General features: G+C 40.7%; 1 pseudogene; it reads left to right on the top strand.

Annotated features, from left to right (window-relative positions):
* The first annotated feature begins 5,072 nt into the window (after nucleotides 1–5,072).
* On the top strand, nucleotides 5,073–7,060 carry LOC119327940 (annotated as a pseudogene).
* Nucleotides 7,061–7,487: the final 427 nt, after the last annotated feature.

The following is a 7,487-nucleotide window of genomic DNA, read 5'->3' as shown; positions in this document are numbered from 1 at the left end:
TTACCAACTCCTGCACCACAAGCTCAAAAAACTTGGCCTTCGTCTTTCTGATTGAAGTTGGGGGTTATTCTCCAAATCTAAGATCCCAGCTCATGCCTTCCTTTGGTGATCCTACACCTTGACATGGCTCAAGATAGTCAGCAACTCTCTAACGGTGAAAGTGATCTCCGCTCGAGGCTCAAATGGAGGTTCATTGACTTGGCGATCTTGGAGAGGGATCTTAAAGAGCGATGTGCAAGATTGGCCAACATCAAAGAGGGGGATGCAAACACAATATTTTCTGTCAAAGGATCAATGGAAGGCGTTGCAAAATGTACATTCATAGGATCAAGCACAACCATGGGGGGATCGTCGAGCATGAAGCAAAAGAGAAGGTGATTCATGATCACTTCACCATGTCCATAGGGAAGAAGAATTCGCAGGTGCATCAGTTTAATTGGGACGAGCTGGGCCTTGAGGTGCATAACTTGGACTCCCTTGTGGAGCCCATTTCTTTGGATGAGGTACGGAAGGCCATCAATCTTATGTCGAGCGATAAGGCTCCTTGCCCGGATGGACCAGGCTATTTATCAAGTGTTGTTGAACATTATAAAGGACATGCCATGCATGTGATCTCGCTTTTCGAAAATCTCCACACCAAAAACCTTAATTGGCTCAACTCTTCAAACATTGTGCTTATTCTAAAAAAGGAGGGTGCCAAGGGGATCATTGAGGTTTGACCTATTAGTCTCATCCACACCATCACTAAGATTGTTGCTAAAATCTTAGCAATGCGGCTTGCCCCACACATGAACAAGCTTGTCTCCAATGCCCAAAGTGCCTTCATAAAGACGATGAGCATTCATGTACATGAAAATCTTGCACAATGTCTTCACAAGAGCAAAACCCCGTCCCTCCTCATCAAGCTGGACATTAGGAAGGCCTTCGGATCTGTCAAGTGGGAATATACCATTGACATCATGCAACACTGTGGGTTCCTGAAAACTTTGCAGAATTGGATCACCGCTCTCTTGTGCGCCTCCTCTTTGAGGGTGCTCCTCAATAGCATTCCCAGAAATCCCAACACCCACGATCATGACCTTCATCAAGGGGACCCCTCTCCCCCTACTTTTTGTCATCGCCACCGACCCTTTTCAAAAAATCCTCGATGTGGCAACTAGGAAAAGGCTGATGCATAAGATTCCTTGTCGCAGTACCATCATGAGAATTTCCATCTATGCCGAAGATGCGACTTTCGTCGCCCCCATCAAGAAATACACTGACATTCTCTCCATCTTTCTTAATGCATTTGGCGATGTCACGGGCCTTCGCACTAACTTTCAGAAAAGCTCGATGGTTCTGATTCGATATGGTCACATCTTCCTTGATGACATTCTCCAAAGCTTGTGGTCATCACCAACTTCACCTTAGAGCATCTAGGATAATTCATTATGCTTTGGACAACCATTTGTGGCTTCACCCTCGAGGATAACGCCGAAGATGACATCATATGGAAACACGCCGAGAGCAGGATCTACACAGCCAAGTTTGCTTACTTGGCACAATTCTTCGGCCTTCTCTACCCCCCTTGGAACCGGCGGTTTGGAAGGCTTGGGATCCTCCGATGGTCAATTTTTTTGCATGGTTGGCCATGTAAAATAGGGTTTGAACCGCTGACCGGTTGGCTAAGCGGAGATGGTCCAACTATAGACTTTGCCCCCTTTGCAAGCGCGAGTAGGAATCGTCGAGCGCCTCATGTTCAAGTGCAGATACTCCATAAGGCTCCGGGCCATGATTAAGGAATGAGTTCAACTTGAAAACATTGACACCACCAACTGGCACTTGGAACGTTCCATCAAAGTTTGGTGGACTAGTCTTTCTGACTCTACCGTTCCAAACCGGAAGGCGATGGCTACTCTCTCACTTATCACCTCCTGGACCATCTAGAATGGAAGAAATGTTTGTATCTTACAACTCAAGAGCGCACTACCGACAGTTCTCCTGGTGAATATTAAGTAAGAGGCTCTAACTTGGGTAGCCGCGGGTGCCAAAAAATTGGGTGTAATCATGCCACAAGAGTGGACTCTTGCTTTGGTGCTCTCGCACCTAGGTGTTGTAACAAAAACTTCAACTCTATTCCCCCCCTAATTAATGAACGAGGCAAGTCTTTTGCCTCCTTTAAAAAATATTTTGCATATATACCACAACACTATCATTATTTTAGTATCCTTTTCTTAATATGTTGTTTGTTAAGCACTGAGCTCAGTTTTATGTCAAAATGTTAGTGATGCATCTATGGTATAGTCTACTTATGTTTGCATAGTTTTTGGCCATCAGAGTTTAGCCACAGTCAAGCATAATTCCTAGGCAAATTTGTAGGATATGAACTATTATTTGATCTAGCTAAAAGGCAACAGGCCACAAGAGATATTACTGTGTAATATCGCGACGGGAGAATATAAACCAAAGTTAGTATATAGTGGAGGTGAGGTTATATTCTTCCACAATAGATCGGTGGAATTAGAATTGGGTCACAAATAGATAAACGAAGCGACGGGGACCGAAAATTACATGTAGTACACTGCTTTAGTAGTACAGAGGAATAACATTCCTGCATAGCGTTAATCTCAGGCCCATGGTTACATACATGACGTGTCGATTTGCATTTGAGCAAGCTGTTTGCTTCTTTCTTTCAGCTGACATACACGGTCTATCATTCTAGCCTAGAACATCACGTGTCGCATTCTGATGGAAGTTAACTTAGGAAGGTATAATAGAGCATATTCGACAAATAAGGTACAAGAGAGCAAGACCCTTCAGTTTTTGGTTATGGGATGCAGTTGCACATATATAAGATTAAATAGATATATCAAGAGCTAAGTTTGTAAGGTGCAACGATTGATGATCTATCTATCATGTACAGAAACTACCTAACAGGTGCAACGACTGGTCACATTTTCTCACTAAATCCTGCAAGTATACGTGTGTTATAACATGATGTGCAACCATTATTTTTATTAAAAAGGTTTGACATCTTGGGGAGTCATCATCAAACAATAACCTCGTTGAAGTCTAACTTTGTGCGACTGAGTCTAAGCCAAAACAACAACTACCAGACCTAGAAACTCTTTGAACCCTGGGAAAACCATAAGTCCAGACGCTCAAGATGTTATTTTTCATGTAAATCACCGTAAAATAGCATACTCCCTCCTTGGTAACAACGTAAGGCATTGCCCAGCCGGCAAGCCCGGTAATGAGGTCCATGAACTAAAAATAAGTGCTCAGTCAACAAACAAATGAACTAGGACATCATCATTAATTTTGTTTTTCCACCTTGGTACGTTGCATCTATTTTTGAAATGTTCTTGACATTGAAAGGAACACTTTGTGAATTACTTTGAGCAGCATGGGCGATGGCCTCTTCTTTCTTTGTGTGGTTCTTGAGTTTGGGACCCACATTCTTTTCTCATGCCCCGCTGCCCATTTCCTTTGGGGTTTTGTCCAATATGCCCTGTGGCCTGAGTGGCTGGCCCTAGCTAGACTTTGATGAGTTTCTAGAAGTGCAGGAAAACCATACCGGTATGTGGGGGCGCCTCTTCTGGTTAGTGTTAACGGTGATGACCTAGACCATTTGGACTACACATAACAAATGGTTATTGAGTTGGCCTTTCTACGATGTGCTACTGACTCGATGTTTAAATTTGTGGCCTTCTTGCAGCACTTGCACTGGATCTGGAGGCATCGAGACAAGGACCGTCTAGGCAACATGATTGATGATCCTCTATTGGTATGTTTCTTTATTTCACCTGGGCGTGTTTGTGATGTTGCCGCAACAGACTCTATTTTCCCTTCCTACGCGTGTACGATTTGTGTGATTATGGTGGTTTCTTTATATATAAAGCAGAGCAAAAGCCTAGCTCGGTGTATTGCTTTGAGAAATTTTGAAAACACATTCTCAAAATGCTTTACTGAAAACCAAGTTGAGCACAAAACAAAGGGGCCAAGATCACAACTCAAGAATACTATAGACAAACCATAACTTTGAGAAAATAAATTAACGTCTCCATATTTTTCAGTATTTTGTGAGAGAAATTGGAGAAGTTATTGAAGGGTCAACTATGCATGGCTGTTTCAGAGGTGTATGAGCTCATGGGCATAAAAATCATGCATGGAATCTGTTCTCAACAATAGAGATCCTCTATTTGTATACGTGCATGCTAAACATTATCAATTTTAATAGTTGTCAAATTAATGAATTAAAAATTAGTGACAAGAACAATATTTTATTAAAATGTATAAGTCAAAGCGGCCAATTTGAGGACTTAACACCACATATGGTTTGTGCCCTTGTACACGTCTACTATATTTTTGTTTCAATTTTAAAAGTGTATCACTTTTTGTTTGTCATAAGGAAAAAAGATTGGAACTTATGTAGAAGTGATGGCAGTGTACATCAACCAAAGTCGAGGCCGACGTTTTTCCTCCTATCCGAAACCGTATTATGTAAAATTGATATAATGATGTATACTGAATGCTGACGCATAGTATTATATTAAGCATTGGGGCTAATTGACACTGTAGCTAGCCAACTGATACATGCCCAATTATATATAAATGATACCATGTAAAATCAGAAGTAGAGGCCTTCCTCTTGGAATTTAATGCGTGGAAGAACCCAAGATATATAACTCTATATAATTGATATGGTAAGGACATATGCGATTCCCAAACATTTGTTATATGTGCTCTTATCGCGTGAAAGAGATGGTGCTAAAAACACTAGCACGACAAAGGAATAAAGTCTAAAATTCTACCAAACAAGTAGAAGGGCATATTGTGGAAAGTAGATCGGCACCATATTTCTATTAAAACGAATGTAGCTAACGTGAACTGAAAGCAAGCTCTTGTTCGAGGGAGTAGAAATTGTCAAAATTATTAGAATGTGAACCACGCGCGTGCGTGCGTGTGTGTTGGCACGCACATGTAAAAGTAGAGCCCTCTCGGGGTCTATAAATAGCTCCTCAAATCCTTGTAATCTTCCATGCTTTTGTAGTTGAAGAGTGTATACACATGCTTTGAGACTCCAAAATATCATGGCGAATGACTCCTTGACAAGGGCGCATATGGTTGGAGATGTTTTAGACCCATTTGCTAGCTCAGTGCCTCTAACTGTGATGTATGATGGGAGGCCTGTGTTTAATGGCATGGAGTTGCGGTCACCGTCAGTCTCTCTAAAACCTAGAGTTGATATCGGCGGTGATGATTTTCGTGTTGCCTATACCCTAGTAAGCCTATTACTTTGAACTCAAAAGGAGTACTGCACTGATAATAGGACATAGTGTATGGTGTGGTGTGGACTCCAAAGAGCATGGGAGACCAAGGGCTTCACCTAGCAAGCTCATTGTTGCATGTTGCATGAACTTGTTTGTTGGTAGCTCGACCCAAAATATAACCATGGTTAATTTTTATCCCCTAACATGTCGGCCATGTGTTGTGTTAATTGCAAATAATTAGGTTATGGTGGATCCTGATGCGCCTAATCCCAGCAACCCGACACTGAGGGAGTACCTGCATTGGTAAGTCGGAACTCCTACACGAGCTGTCTTCTTCTACGACATGCACGTTTTTTGGATCACAACTATAAGTTGGTGAACTTCTCTAATTATTTTATTTCTTTGGTATGCAGGATGGTGACAGATGTCCCATCCTCAACAAACAATAGCTTTGGTGAGTATATATCCACATTATATGCAAACAAGCATACACAGTTACCATACCTTGCATTCATGTAAAACTTTCCTTCATCCAATAATATGTTAAAATTTCTTCCCATAACACTAAAGTTTTCATCCATGCTCTCTGCCAAATGGTTCATACAAGGTATTACAGTTGATATTCCATTCATGCGCAAACCCTTATACTTAATGTACAATTTTAAAAGGTTATTGTTTAAATTATTCTGATGTATGAAATTGTATTATTTTGTATATTGTACTTGTAGAATATTTTTTATAATGCTAGATTTTTTTAATTATTGTTGCAAAGTATTTGGCAAACCTAGTTAGGTATTTTCCACATCAATTGGTGCAATGTTGCTATACATATAGTGAAAGGTATAATTGTGTGTAAGCAAGAAGTTGCAGAACTGACACACACAAAATTGAAGGAAGAATATTTACTTTAAAATGAGGCATTTTTTTACTTGTGTAATATGACTTCAAGAAGAGAACACATAATGGATTATTGGCTTTATGTTGAGGTAAAACACATATTATGTTACCAAGTAGCAACTGCCATTTTAACGCCCCATCAATGGAACATAATTGCACTACAAACTTCCTTCCCGAACTAAATGAGGTTTAGGTGAAATGGTGAGATCCTCGAAAAGCAATATAAATATCTATGATTTCATATATTTCCATAAAATGTCATATATTTAAAGATCGAGGGAGTAATGCCCTGAAAAATGGCGATGAGTATATTGAAAGCATGTATCTAATCTGACATTTTATGATTGACGTATCAATACACTTAAAGTTCATTTTCTGTGACTACAAGTAATTGGCTACCAATGCACCCATGCTAATCAGGGTAAGCAAGAAAATTCCGGCATATACATAAATAATAGCTTCAAGTAGTGAACAAAATGATGCATGTACACCCATGTTGAATCTAAAGACGGTTTTACAACTGTTATTTTCATCATCTTCCACCTTACTGCAAATCAATTATCTCAAGGAAGGGGACAAATACAGTAAAAAAATCACAAATCACATGCTATCCCTTTTTCTTTTTCCGGGGAAAAGTGCATGTTTATCATATCTTAACTACCTTATTTGTTGATGAAATGGCAGGCTAAGAGATTGTGCCATATGAGAGCCCAAGACCGACCATGGGCATCCACCGCATCGTGTTGGTGTTGTACCAGCAGCTAGGGCGGGGGACAGTGTTTGCGCCACAAGTGCGCCAAAACTTTAACTCGTGCAACTTCGCACGCCGCTTCAACCTCAGCCAGCCCGTTGCCGCCATGTACTTCAACTGCCAGCGACCGACGGGCACCGGTGGGAGAAGGTTCAACTGATCTATCCAACTGATTGATCAACCAAGTTCCACGACCACAGTCCAAGGCGAAGCTTGGGTTTACCAGTACTTGATATATTATATATCTAAAAAAGCTGGAATAAATGTACTGGAAGGTTCATGTCTGATCTATCTAACTGATTAATCAGCCATTTTCTAGCTCGTAGGCAAATAAATAAGCTCGAGCTTGCGAGTGTGTGTGCTTACGAATACATGATGGCCGCATCACACGGTACTTAGCTAGAAAAGTTGAAATAATCGTGCATGTGGTGTACTTGTGTAGGCTCCTTAAGTAATGTGTGTTTACAAGGATGTGTCTCCTTAAGTAATGTGTCTTTACAAGGATGTGTTGCTACTGTTCAATAAGCAGATGTGGCATTTTGCCACACCTTTGTAATGAGATATATGTGATTTTTATGATATTATGT

Source organism: Triticum dicoccoides, chromosome 7A (genome assembly GCF_002162155.2).
Source record: "Triticum dicoccoides isolate Atlit2015 ecotype Zavitan chromosome 7A, WEW_v2.0, whole genome shotgun sequence".
In the NCBI taxonomy this organism is placed as follows: domain Eukaryota; kingdom Viridiplantae; phylum Streptophyta; class Magnoliopsida; order Poales; family Poaceae; genus Triticum; species Triticum dicoccoides.
This window is presented reverse-complemented; position numbering and strand designations above follow the sequence as displayed.